The sequence below is a fragment of the Callithrix jacchus genome, chromosome 9 (assembly GCF_049354715.1).
Source record: "Callithrix jacchus isolate 240 chromosome 9, calJac240_pri, whole genome shotgun sequence".
NCBI classification, from domain to species: Eukaryota; Metazoa; Chordata; class Mammalia; order Primates; family Cebidae; genus Callithrix; species Callithrix jacchus.
This window is the reverse complement of record NC_133510.1, coordinates 134,130,209-134,145,249: the sequence shown is the minus strand read 5'-3', so window position 1 is coordinate 134,145,249 and position 15,041 is coordinate 134,130,209.

The window sequence follows — 15,041 nt, the reverse complement described above, 5'->3', positions numbered from 1 at the left end:
CTCTTCCCACTGTGCTACACTCACTCAGCACCTGAGTTCTTACCCAGTGCACCACGCTCTTCCCACTGTGCTACACTCACTCAGCACCGAGTTCTTACCCAGTGCACCACGCTCTTCCCACTGTGCTACACTCACTCAGCACCTGAGTTCTTACCCAGTGCACCACGCTCTTCCCACTGTGCTACACTCACTCAGCACCTGAGTTCTTACCCAGTGCACCACGCTCTTCCCACTGTGCTACACTCACTCAGCACCTGAGTTCTTACCCAGTGCACCACGCTCTTCCCACTGTGCTACACTCACTCAGCACCTGAGTTCTTACCCAGTCCACCACGCTCTTCCCACTGTGCTACACTCACTCAGCACCTGAGTTCTTACCCAGTGCACCACGCTCTTCCCACTGTGCTACACTCACTCAGCACCTGAGTTCTTACCCAGTGCACCACGCTCTTCCCACTGTGCTACACTCACTCAGCACCTGAGTTCTTACCCAGTGCACCACGCTCTTCCCACTGTGCTACACTCACTCAGCACCGAGTTCTTACCCAGTGCACCACGCTCTTCCCACTGTGCTACACTCACTCAGCACCTGAGTTCTTACCCAGTGCACCACGCTCTTCCCACTGTGCTACACTCACTCAGCACCTGAGATCTTACCCAGTGCACCACGCTCTTCCCACTGTGCTACACTCACTCAGCACCTGAGTTCTTACCCAGTGCACCACGCTCTTCCCACTGTGCTACACTCACTCCAGCACCGAGTTCTTACCCACTCCACCACGCTCTTCCCACTGGGCTACACTCACTCAGCACCGAGTTCTTACCCACTCCACCACGCTCTTCCCACTGTGCTACACTCACTCAGCACCTGAGTTCTTACCCAGTGCACCACGCTCTTCCCACTGTGCTACACTCACTCAGCACCTGAGTTCTTACCCAGTCCACCACGCTCTTTCCACTGAGCTACACTCACTCAGCACCTGAGTTCTTACCCAGTGCACCACGCTCTTCCCACTGTGCTACACTCACTCCAGCACCTGAGTTCTTACCCAGTCCACCACGCTCTTCCCACTGTGCTACACTCACTCCAGCACCTGAGTTCTTACCCAGTCCACCACGCTCTTCCCACTGTGCTACACTCACTCAGCACCTGAGTTCTTACCCAGTGCACCACGCTCTTCCCACTGTGCTACACTCACTCAGCACCTGAGTTCTTACCCACTCCACCACGCTCTTCCCACTGTGCTACACTCACTCAGCACCGAGTTCTTACCCAGTGCACCACGCTCTTCCCACTGTGCTACACTCACTCCAGCACCTGAGTTCTTACCCAGTGCACCACGCTCTTCCCACTGTGCTACACTCACTCCAGCACTGAGTTCTTACCCACTCCACCACGCTCTTCCCACTGTGCTACACTCACTCAGCACTGAGTTCTTACCCAGTCCACCACGCTCTTCCCACTGTGCTACACTCACTCCAGCACTGAGTTCTTACCCAGTGCACCACGCTCTTCCCACTGTGCTACACTCACTCAGCACCTGAGTTCTTACCCAGTGCACCACGCTCTTCCCACTGTGCTACACTCACTCAGCACCTGAGTTCTTACCCAGTCCACCACGCTCTTCCCACTGTGCTACACTCACTCCGGCACCCGAGTTCTTACCCAGTGCACCACGCTCTTCCCACTGTGCTACACTCACTCCAGCACCTGAGTTCTTACCCAGTCCACCACGCTCTTCCCACTGTGCTACACTCACTCAGCACCTGAGTTCTTACCCAGTGCACCACGCTCTTCCCACTGTGCTACACTCACTCAGCACCTGAGTTCTTACCCAGTCCACCACGCTCTTCCCACTGTGCTACACTCACTCAGCACCTGAGTTCTTACCCAGTGCACCACGCTCTTCCCACTGTGCTACACTCACTCAGCACCTGAGTTCTTACCCAGTCCACCACGCTCTTCCCACTGTGCTACACTCACTCCGGCACCCGAGTTCTTACCCAGTGCACCACGCTCTTCCCACTGTGCTACACTCACTCCAGCACCTGAGTTCTTACCCACTCCACCACGCTGTTTTCATTGTGCTAAACACTGTGAAAGAAAAGTATCTGGTAAAAAAGAAGTGCATGCGCAGGGCTTATCATGACCTCGATACTCTATTCTGTGGTGCATGAAGACATTGTCAATTGTCATCACCAGACAGGTCACCTGCGGTCACCTCTAACTCAGTTCTGCCCCACACACATCTCAGACATGCACACAAGCTCACCATCACACACACCACAAAGAGATTAGCTTCGTGTTTTTATGATGACTTCGTGGGCAGCTGTGCAACGACTCTGGAAACCCCATCTCATAGCATCTTCCTTTCAAGAGAATGTTTCCTTCTTTAACCCATGAAAACAAACCCTTCCTAGTCTGTCCTTGCTCAAGTCTTTTTAACGATAATCCCCCTTCATCAGCCACAGGAACGAAGAATAGAAGTGGGTGGTGAAGACACGCCACAGAGTCCTCGCAGAGAGAGAAGCAGCGGCACTCACACCCCAGTCTGCGTGCCAGTCAGAGCATCTTGGGAAGAACCTCCAGTTGGAAAGTTTGTGTTGGATGAGAAAATAAGATCAATATTCAGGGAACATGTTGGTAAGACTTTACATCCAGCCCATGCAATGTGTCAAAACCCCGTCTCTATTAAAAATATAAAAATTTCCCAGGCATGGTGGAGTGCACCTGTACTCCCAGCTACTTGGGAGGCTGAGGCAGGAGGATGGCTTGAGCCCGGGAAAGGGAGGTTGCAGTGAACCGAGATTGCATCATTCCACTCCAGCCTGGGCAACAGAGCAAGACCCCAATCTAGGACTCATAGTTTTTTCTATTTGAGGGAAGGAATGATGACATCGGGGCAATTAGATGTCAGCTTTTGGCAGAAACTCAAGAATGACAAACACAGACAGGAAGAGTCAGGAGGAGGGAAACTTCTCCACATGCCACTCCCCACACTCTGCAGTTAAAACAATGCAAAACGTGTTGCCAAAGAAGCTATTAAGTGATGCGAAAACACAGAGCCTCACTGGGTTTGCTGCTTTCTGTGGTTTTCTGCTTGGTTTTGTTTTGTTTTTTGCTGTGTACTTAAGCCAAAGATGAACTAATGCACAAGTACACACAGTAACCGTGAATGCCGCCAGAGAAGTAATGGCTTACGCTGTATACAGATTGTTGATGTTTTCGGTTCTTTGCAGGGTTGGGATAAACAGACAACAGGGCAGACCATCCAAGAAGGAAAAATAGAAGCTCCTGGCAGGTGCCGAAAGCAGAAAGAGGCATGAGAAGACAGGGATGGGATCGTCAGGGCCGGACCGTCACTTATCAACCCAGCTGATGGAAGCAGAAGGAAAATGAACTGGTCCGTGGAAGGAAGGGCCAGTGGCAATGCTGGCTGCAGGCATAGCTGGATCCAGGGCCCAGGCGACGTCCTGAGGTTCAGCTTTGCCCTCCCCAATGTTTGCCTTCTTTTCAGACCCTTTTCTTGCTGTGGATATTTACAAGCAGTGCCAAGCCTGGACTCACTCTCTGGCTTGTTTTAATTATGTCATGAGACCAGCTTTCTTTCCTTTTCAAGGCTGGAGTGCAATGGTGCCATCACAGTTCACTGTAGCCTCGACCTTCTGGGTTCAAAGAATCTTTTCACCTTAGCCTTCCCACTAGCCAGGACCATAGGCATGCACCACCACACCCAGCTAATTCTTTTACTTTTTGTAGATACAGGGGTCTCACTGTGTTTCCCAGGCTGATCTCGAATTCCTGACCTCAAGTGATCAACCCACCTCAACCTTCCAAAGTGCTGGGATTACGGGCATGAGCCACCGCACCTGGCCTATTATTACTTTTCTGAGACAGGGGTCTTGCTCTTTCGCCCAAGCTGGAGTGCAGTGGTGTGATCATGGCTCACTGTAGCCTCAACCTCCTGTCTAAATTTTTTAATTTGTAGAGATAGGGTCTGGCTCTGTTGTACAGTCTGGTCTCAAACTCCTGGCCTCAAGTGGTCCTCCCACCTCAGCCTCCAAAAATGCTGGGATTACAGGTTTGAGCCACTGTGCCTGGCCTCATTAGACCAGTTTTCTGATAAACATGATAGAGAAATCATAATCATTTTCTTGTTGGTTAGCAAGGAATAGAATAGAAAATAGCAATTCATTAATTCAAGCACATGAATATGTAGGAGGAGAGGCACCCACACAGGGGAGAAGGTTGCCAGTTTTCCAAGAAGGACCTCTGACTTCTGCAGATATTTAGGAGAAAAAAAAATCATAAAATAATGGGGATTTTAGGAAGCTTAGGAAAATTCAAGCTGACCTATGTCAAGGACTGGAAGCAAGTTATCAAAATGTGTGAATATGAGGCTCTGGAATCCTCCAAGAGCTTTAGAGTGGCCTAAATAACCTGAGGAATACTTTTCAGTCCTGGGTGGCAGTTTGCAGAATGCATGAGACTAACTTGGGAAGAGCTCCAAGACATTCTGTACGAAAACAACAGATACAAGCTACAGAACCGCTAGGTTAATGTGATATCATTTACGTTCAACATATATGTAAATGACACCTGGGTGCATATTATGTAACGGCATAGGGAAAGTTCTGGAAGGATAGGACGCAAGCCAAAAGAGAATATACCTCTGGAGAACGGAGAGAAGGGCCAGAGTCACAGGTCTTTACTGCCCAGGTGTGCCTGGAGCTATTCTATAGTCGCAGCTGCATGGGAGGCTGAGGTGGGAGGATCACTTGAGCCCAGAAGTTCAAGGCTGCAGTGAGCTGAGATTTAGCTACTGCACTTCAGCCTTGGTAACAGGGTAAGACGTTGTCTTTAAAAAAGAAATAAATAAGGTCAGGCACAGTGGCTCCTGCTTAGGAGGCCAAGGTGGGAGGATCAGTTGGCCAGGAATTTGAGACCAGCCTGGGTGACAAAGTGAGGCCTCATCTGGGCGTGGTGGCGCATCCCTGTAATCCCAGCTACTCAGGAGGCTGAGGCGGGAGGATCACTCGAGCCTGGGAGGTTGAAGATGCAGAGAGCCAAGATCACGCCACCAGCACTGCAGCCTGGCGACAGAGCAAGTCTCACATAAATAAGTAAGTAAAGTTAAAAAAAAAGAGCTCTTCAGCCTTGTTGTGACATTTTACATCTTTACAAGAAGAATGTATCCAGCCAATGACTTAAGTAATAAAAATTCTCAGTTTTTTTTTTTTTTTTTTTTTTTTTTTTTTTTGAGACAGTCTTGCTCTGTTACGCAGCTGGAGTGCAGTGGCACAATCTTGGCTTCCTGCAGCCTCTGCCTCCCGGGTTCAAGCGATTCTCCTGCCTCGGCCTCCCGAGTAGCTGGGACTACAGGTTAGTGCCACCACGCCCAGCTAATTTTTGTATTTTTAGTACAGACGAAGTTTCACCATGTTGGCCAGGATGGTCTCGATCTCTCGACCTTGTGATCCGCCCGCCTCAGCCTCCCAAAGTGCTGGGATTACAGATGTGAGCCACTACACATGGCCAAAAATTCTGTTTCATAAAAGTTTCAAGCACATCTTAATGCCTCTCATTTTAAGAAACCAGCTGAGGCGGGGGGGATCATGAGGTCAAGAGATCGAGACCATCCTGGTCAACATGGTGAAACCCCATCTCTACTAAAAATACAAAAAATTAGCTGGGCATGGTGGCGCATGCCTGTAATCCCAGCTGCTCAGGAGGCTGAGGCAGGAGAATTGCCTGAACCCAGGAGGCGGAGGTTGCAGTGAGCCGGGATCGCGCCATTGCACTCCAGCCTGGGTAAGAAGAGCGAAACTCCGTCTCAAAAAAAAAAAAAAAGAAAAAGAAACCAGCCTGTGGCACTGTTCTTTTTATACATTCAGTTCTTCACCCATCTTCTGTTTTTCCAAATCTCTGTAATTCACCCTTAACATCTCAGCATTTTTCAGAGAGAGAAGCCCAACGAAGAAGCACGCTCCTCCCAAACCACATCAACCAAACACATGGCTTTCTTTCACGCAGAACCGGAAAACAAAGAGTATTCTTTACTAAGTTAGAGAGTTTAAAATAGCAGATGAAAGAATGCGCTGTGTTCTTAAAGATTCCGACCTCTCGCCTCCTCTATCTTTAGCGTAAGTTCCTAGGATGCTGTGAATCACCGCTTGTTGGGGCCAACGTCAGCTGACCTGTTGAAGCAGCTGCCTTCTGTAGCAAGAAACCAGCCTATGTTTGGAAAACCACAAGTCTCTTATTCTTCATTGCCTGGTTGGCACTTGTTGCAATTAGCCATGGGTCAGAAATAAGGATCGAGGACGGAGCCTGGTCTCTTGCTGAGAGCCTCAAGGAACAGAAATCAGATGGTCTCTGACCCAAAGAATTCTCAAACCCGAAGGGAACTCCAGTAAAGAACGGACACAAGCGTGGGGTGTGACTACCGGCCACAGCAGGTACTAGCTGTCAGCTGGAGGGCATCTCGACCTCACTATAAATCATCTGCAGGAGGCAACGGGACAGATACACAGGCAGTGGGGATGGGAACTGGGCGTTCTCATCTGCTCCATCCACGAGAGCCCTGTGAGGGATTTCATGTGGCGAGTGAGCCCAGTTCTTTGGTGGGATCACGCATGAGGCATTCGTCGGCGTGTTGTTCCCATGGCTTTCCTGATCAGCCTCTCCGTCTAAGCGGTCATCTGTGGTGTGAGGATCTTCACTCACTCACTCCAGCCCCGAGCCCAGACACGAAGGCTCACGTCACCTGATGGAAAGCCAAGATCAGACTCACACACCTGACGCCACATCCTCCCCTGCACTCCCTGCACCAGGGGGCTGATCTCCCTGGATGATGTCATCAAGAGAACCCTTGCCCTCTGGCTTCTAGTTGTCTCTGCTTAGAGTCAGACCTCCGGGAAGTGGTGCCTGCCTCTCCAGGGCTGGGGTCTCAGAGAGGGGATTAAGAAGACTGGTTCAGCCCAGCGCAGTGGCTCACGCCTGTAACCCCACCATTTTGGGAGCCAGAGGCAGGTGGATCACGTGAGGTCAGGAGCTCAAGACCAGCCTTGCCAACATGGGGAAACCCTGTCTCTACTCAAAATACAAAAATTAGCCAGGTGTGGTGGCATGCAGCTATAATCCCAGCTACTTGGGAGGCTGAAGCAGGAGAATCACTTGAACCTAGGAGGTGGAGGCTGCAGTGAGCCAAGATGGTGCCACTGCACTCCAGCTTCCCCGACAGAGTAAGACTGTCTCAAAAAAAAAAAAAAAAAAAAAAAAAAAGGTGAGAAGATTGCCTTGGAGCAGGGTAAGGGGTGGGGACATCCAGTGCTCTGACCCCATAAAGATAGTGAAGCTGACTGCATACAAAACAGGTTTAACAACAAAGGTAATAGCAAGTGGGTCAAAGATTGTTTTAGTCCATCCTGACAGCTATACAAAATGCCATTCACAAGGTAGATTATAAATGGCAGAAATGTATGTCTCCCAGTTCTGCAGGCCGGAAGTCCAGGGTCAAGGCGTGGCAGATTTCATGTCAGGTGACGACCCGCTTCCTGGCTCATCGAAGGCACCTTCTCACTGTGTTTTCACCTGGTGGAAGGGAAGAGGCAGCCCTCTGGGGCCCCTTTGATGAGGGCACTAATCCCCTTCTTGAGGGCTTCACCCTCGTGACCTCATCACCTCACACAGGGCCCCACCTCCTAATACCATCACTTGGGGGTGCTATGTTTCAGCATATGAATTTGGGGGGATAGCAGTAACAAACATTCAGACCACAGCAAAGATCATCACAGATGTTTAAGGCCAGAAGAGGCGTCACAGTTGCCTCCCCAGCTCACACCCATTTTTAATAATTGTTATTACAGCTGAATAGTGCGGGGCGTGGCTGTGGGTCAGGGGACCTGCCTCAGACACTTTTAAAATCTATTAACCAGCAGGGAGTTTTGGAACTGTATAAGCACGGCCCCATCATCTTGCTAAGTGATACAAAATGGTGTTCTGCGAACCTTTAAACATCTATTTTCAACTAGGAAAACAGAACTTTCAACCCAGAGAAAGACTTTCTCTTCTTTTAGCTTTCTTGATAATTTTGCATTCCCTAGTGGTGTTAACTGTTACTTAGATTTATAATAGAAAGCAATTACCAGACAAATTCACCATCTCCGACTAATATGGTTTCCTTCAAAATGCAATGTTTCCGAAGAAACAGATGAAAGCCAGGCTTAAGCCATCACATTGTGTGAGGCAATTCCCTTTATATCTCTTTAGGAGTGATTACAGGCAGATCTGCTTTGCCAAGAAGGCCGACGCCTAGTACATTTGTACTTTAATTTTGGCATCCCTTAGTCCTTTAATTTTTTTTGCAATTAGAGAAATAATTGTGACAATAACTTGTCTTGCTTGAATGGGGTTATTCCTCTTCCCTTCTTCCTCCCTACCCTGCTCCTCCAAACTGTACAGCTTTCCCCAAATTCCCTCTGTGAGAACATCTAGCCTCTGGCCCTACCCTGCCCCTCCAAACTGTACAGCTTTTCCCCAAATTCCCTCTGTGAGAACATCTAGCCTCTGGCCCTACCCTGCCCCTCCAACTGTACAGCTTTTCCCCAAATTCCCTCTGTGAGAACATCTAGCCTCTGGCCCTACCCTGCTCCTCCAAACTGTACAGCTTTCCCCAAATTCCCTCTGTGAGAACATCTAGCCTCTGGCCCTACCCTGCCCCTCCAAACTGTACAGCTTTCCCCAAATTCCCTCTGTGAGAACATCTAGCCTCTGGCCCTACCCTGCCCCTCCAAACTGTACAGCTTTCCCCAAATTCCCTCTGTGAGAACATCTAGCCTCTGGCCCTACCCTGCCCCTCCAAACTGTACAGCTTTCCCCAAATTCTCTGTGTGAGAACATCTAGCCTCCGACCCCAGCAGCTTACTTTCACTGCCTGTGGTTTATGTTGATCCAAATTGTAGCGTTTCCTTCCAAATCCTCCCAGTGCAAAGTGGACTATATTTCAAGTCGAAGCTGGAACCCAGCAACCCTTCAGGTCGGATGGTGAATGGAACATGTGAATCCTAGCTCTGTCACTGCCTCGCTGAAAAAAAATCCCTCCACTGCCTGTTAACTGAGTTTTCTCATTTGTAAAATGGAAAGAATAGTATTTTTACCTATAAAGGGTAAATTAGCATCCCTAAGGATTAAGTGACGTTACATCTGCAAAGTTCCTGATGCATAGTAGCCATTCAATAAATATTAGCACCCATCCCTCTCTCCTCTATCTCTCCATATTCTCAAGCTCCCCACCCCACACGTATTTAGCCCTATGAGCAGATATCAATTACTTTCTTATCTGCCCAGAAACCAAACATCCTCTCTTCCTGTAAAGGCTTATAGCAGAAGTGGTCGGCACTATGCAGCATCCCTCGTAATTATGTTAGTTTTGTGATGAATTATGGAAACATGAGCAAAAGTGATGCATATCATTCATCCCTCCCCTGTTCTATCCAGGCCAGGGCATTTAAGATGCACTGGCAGTAACTCCCCTCCTTCTTTCCTGCTTGAAGGCAGAGGGCTCTGAAACGGAGCCCCAGGTTGGAAGGGCCTGGATCCCTGAGTCACTGCATGGAAGGTATTACACTAACTGGGAACACCTGCATTAGACTCCGACTTAGAAGATGAACGTGTAACAGGTGAAGCCACGGAAATTTTTAGAGGAATTTGCCTTTGTATGCGGGTGGAGTAGGAGGCAACGTTTATACCCGCTGTGGAAGCTGAAGTGGGTAAAATCTTTTCTTTCCCAACTGATACGGTTTGGATCTGTGTCCCCACCCAAATCTCACATTGAATTGTCATCCCCAGTGCTGGAGGTGGGGCCTGGTGGGAGGTAACTGGATCAGGGGGGCAGTTTCTCTAGCACCATCCCCTTGGGACTGTTCTGTGATCGAGTTCCCATTCGATCTGATTGTTTAAAAGTGTGTGGCACCGCCCTCCCTCCCTCCTGTTCCAGTTTTGCCTTCTGCCATGAGTAAAAGCTCCCTGAGGCCTTCCCAGAAGCAGGCACTGCCAGCTTCCTGTAGAGACTGCAGAATTGTGAGCCAATTAAGCGTCTTTTCTTTGTAAATTACCAAGTCTCAGGTACGTCTTTACGGTGGTGTGAGAATCATACACCAGCCTTGGCACAGCTGGGAGCAAACCCCTGACTCAGGCTCCACAGAGGGCCCTCTCCCCTGGCACTTTGAATCTTGAGCAAGCGATGAACCATCCGTACTTCCATCGCAGCTCAGCTGTGATTCCTGCTGTCCAGCCTTCTGAAATGCCCTTGGTTTGTTCCATTTTCCAAAATTGACCCTGTAGCTCCACAACGATGCTGTGAACCCCTGACATCCTTTCAGATATTCCCCTTTTGCCTAAGAAAGTCATAGTGAGTCTACTGCTTGCAGTCAAGAGCCCTGACTAATACACTTGATATCAGTGGAGAAAAACTGTTTACACATACTTTGTACATCCTTGGCCAAGCTGGCCAGCCCACACTCCCTCCACTAGTTCTGATGCAATGGCAGAAGTGGTCACACCCTTGGCAAGGTCTCCATGAACATGTCTTGTGAATTTACGACAATCCAACCAGCCAGTCCTGGTCATCAGTTGGCCATAAGATGCACGCTGGCAGAGAAGAATCCATGAAGCTAGTGCTGAATTCCAAGAGCAATCTCAGATTTCTGAGCATAAGCGATAAAACTCGATTCTGGGAGGAGGGAGGTCAGGGTAACGCCTCCTTCTGCTCTGAAGAGAGAACAGGAGAAGATACGGCCGGAGAGAGCGCTCAGGCAGAGAGTTTTGTTCCCTCCATTCAGCCCTGCTGCGGTGTCACAATGCCCGGGTCCTCCAGGCAGTTTAGACCACGTCTCCTGGATCAGTTGATTCTCCTCCTACTGCAGTGTCCCTAGATCTGCACTAGGGATCTAGTGCAAGCAGCCATTCTAACCTGAGTGCTCAGGCCACGTGTGTGTTGAAAGGGGGCAGTGCCGGAAACAGGCTGGTGTTTCTGCTGACTGCCTGGTCTGCCCCAGGAGCCGAAGTCCAGGACAGATGATAAAAGTGTGACCCCAACTGCCTGCTCCAATTTCAACATGGGGGAATATGAATTAAACATGAGGAAACATGATTTCAACATGAGGAAACATGATTTCAACGTGGGGAAATATGGCTTCCACATGGAGGAAAATGATGTTTAGGTGCTAAGTATGAGCAGCAGAGGCATTAGACTGCAGGCCCTCAATGGTCTGAGGCCATGGGGTAATCTAAGCCTCAACCAAAACAAACAAAAGAAAATAAAGAAATAAAACCCTCTTCCTGTGCCCTGGTTCAAACAGTTCCCTTTACAATTCTAAAACTGATGATGGCATTGAGTAGCCGCATCTGAACGTGGCTGCCTCCCCTCCTTCGAGGCCTGTTTGCCGCCAGCTCCCTCCTCCCAGTGCAGAAATCCTGGAGGCTCACAGAGGGAGGGCAGCCAGCCGGAGGCCTGCGGTGGGCTGAAACCATAGCCACTCAATAAATGTGGCCACCTGGCCCCCAAGCCACCTGCCACCCCTGGCATCAGCGGCTCCTCCTGCCCCACCTCCTGGCTAGTGCAGGGTGCAGTCACGCTGAGCATCTGGCAGGGCTGCACGTCGGCCGGGCCCCGCCACAGGGCGCGGTGGGTGTTCACACCGGGAGGCTTGTGCCAGGTCCCTGATGAGTGCAACGCGGACCAAGGAGGGTGGCCTTTCCCTGTCCAGATGCCGTACTCACCTGGACACCAGCCACCCTGAAGGAACTCAAACAGAACCACCGGAGTGGGCAGGCGCATGTGGGCCACGGTTCCCACCCAGCTTCTATGGAGACATCTAGAATGTCTGCAGAACCAACAGTTCTAGAATTCCACAGCAAAACCTTTCTCACGCAGTTCAGACCCTAAGCCTCGGCCCTCTGCTCTGCTGCCCCCTCGTGGAGATGGGCGTCCACTGGACGCACGGAGCAGGTGGGTGTCACCTGCGCTAACAGGCACTTACTCAGGGGTCCGTTTGCCACACGGAAACATGCCGCCCTTACCGTGAAAAGAGGAGCCGTCAGTCCCCCCTTTCCCCTAATAGCCACTCTCTTCACCATCATCTGACGACAGAGGACCACCTGGTGCGCTAGTGGGGTTGCCAGGATCCCAGCCTCACCTCCAGATACTTCCACGCTCGCCCAGCAAGTGCCCGCCGTGTTCCAACCCCACGCACCAGCCAGTCCTCCAGCAGCCCGCATCCCTCCTGCCTCAGGGGCTTTGCCCAGAGCGCCCTCTCCCTGGAACATTACCTACCCCACCCCACCTGGGGCTCTTTTGGCCAATGAACCCCGATTCCTCCTTGAACCTCTGCTCTTCCCTGACTTCTGAAGCTCACAGCCCCCATTAGACGCGTTCACGGCTGCCCGCTGTGCTTCTGCACTGCACAGAATCTAAAAGTTAGGAATTGCGACCTCGGTGCTTGTGTCCCAAACCAAAAAAGTAAGCCTCAGCAGGAGAGGGACCTGGTTCAGTGTGACTTGCCCTTCGTCTCCAGGCCCCGCTCAGTGCTGCCCCATCTTGAATGAAGGAATGAGATGACTCCTGCTGGGGGGTAAACAGGGTGGAGTAGGCTGCTGCCCTCTATGGAAGTGCTCCCCTCAAGATGCGTACTGCGTAGCACCCTGATACCGAAGCGTGGTTCAAAACCCACAGTGTCAGTGTTGGCCGGGAGCCGGTTGGAAACACAGAGCACCAGGGCTCCCCAAATTTCTCATGGAAGTTTGAGATTAATGCTGCATGGGGAAACTGAGGAAAGCATGCATGGACGAACAAAAACCTGTGGCTTTTATATCAGAGTCCACCTTGCTGAAATCTTGCCGATGGCCTCTTTCCAAGCATAGAGACCTAGTATCCTCTGAAATGTTAGAAATCCCTAAAGCAACACTGTTTGACAGAGTTATGCGGCCTTTCGAAGCACCTGGACACCTCAAAGGACTCTGCAGCTTAAAACGATTTATCTGATGCTCCCACAGCTGACGGAGCTGCCGCAGCTGGCGTCACGTTAAGAGCTGCCACAGAGCCTCCTTGTTTTCTTGATGTTTTAATGTTATATTTCAGTGATTGACCTTCCAGAGACACGATCTCACTGAGGCTTAGAACATTGAATTATATCAAGACGCAGCTCCCCACACACACATCAGTTTCCCTAAAAACCTGGATATGAGGCACTAGGTTCTCAGTGGCACAGCGTCTGCCTCAGCTGGAAAGATGACTCCCAGCAATGTTGTTTCCACGATTCCTTCGCTGGCTGTGCACGCAGATATCTGGGGTTCTATGCGCCTCTTTCTGAAGGCAATCAGCCCAAGCAGCCGAGCGTGAACGCATTTCTAGTCGTCTGTGCTGCTCGGGGCGTCTCAGAAGACACGCCAGTCTTTCTTCCCCCGAGTTTTAGTACTTTGAAGCACTTAGGGATTTCATTAGCAACGAACAAATCATTGTTCTGCAAGACCTAAAAAAAACGTGACCCAGAAAAGGACGTCGTCCTTAGGCAACCAGATCTCTCTTGTTCCAACAACACATGCTTGATGTGGCTTTGCTTCCGTAGTAAGTTACACATCCGTACTGCTATCTTTAATCATGAGTGCCTCATCCATGCCCCCTTTTTGAGAAGGTAACTGGAGGGATGATTGCCACGGAGCATTTGAGCAGATTCTCTTATGAGTGTGGCCACAGCATGGAGCGTGAGTGCCCCCACGTGTTGCATAGGGGAATTTATTCCATGAATGGTGCAATTGCCAACTGCACAGCGATTCTGAGAGCCTGCAGCCCAGCAGGGTCCTAGGCACCAGGGATGCCTGCGTGAGTTAGACAGACAAGCGCCCTATGCCCATGAGCACATATTTCAGCTGGGCAGCAAGTTTTTATGTACTCCACAAACAAGTCCCAGAGGACAGGGACCTCTTACTCAGTTTACCAATAATCACTGAGCATCTAGAAAGGGCTTGGCATAGGTGATCAATAAATATGTATCAAACGAACACCTACAAATAAAAAGATAATTATGCATTTTGAGCAAGGCATGTTGGCTCACACCTGTAATCCCAGCACCTTGGGAGGCCAAGGTCATCAGATTGCTTGAGCCCAGGAGTTTGAAACCAGCCTAGGCGACATAGTGAGACCCCCACCTCTACAAAAAATTAAAAAATAAAAATTAGCCAGGCATGGTGGCACATGCCTGTAGTCCCAGTTACTCGGAAGGCTGAGGCAGGAGGATGGCTTGAGATCAGGGCGCTGAGGCTGTCGTAAGCTATGGTCACACCACTGCACTTCAGCCTGGGTGACAGAGCAAGTCCTCATCTCAAAAAGGAAAAAAAAGAGAAAAGTATGCATTTTTAAAATGTGGTTGCATGATTTTCTTCTTAAGTTTGAAGAGTTCTGGTATATTCTGGACACAAGTCCTGTATCAGACATGTGACTTTCAAGTATTTTTGCCCATTCTGGGGCATACATACATTTTCATTCCCTCAGCAGTATCATCTGGAGAAGAAATTCTTGATTTTTATAAAGCCCAAGTTATAATCTTTTATTTATAGCTCATACTTGTGTCATAGCTAAAATTATTTGCCTCACCCAAGATAACAAAGACTTTCTCCTACATTGTCTTCTAGAAGTTTAGCCGTTTTAGGTGTTACAGCTAAGTCTATTACCCGTTTTAAGTTAATTTTATAGATGATACAAAGTGATAATCGAGGTTTGCTTTTTCTGCCTATGGAAGTCCAATTTCTGCAGCATGATTTGTTGGAAAGATTATCCTTTCTCCATTGAATTTCCCTTGCAGCCTTGCCAAAAATTAATTAACCATATGCCTCTGAGTCCATTTCTGGAGTCTGTTCTGTTGATCCTTGTCTGTCTTTGTGCCAATAGCACACTGTCTTAAGTTACACTTACCTGGTAACTCTAAAGTCAGGTAGTATAAGTCTACGAACCAACCATATTGATCTGTTTCCAAGTTGTCTTGGC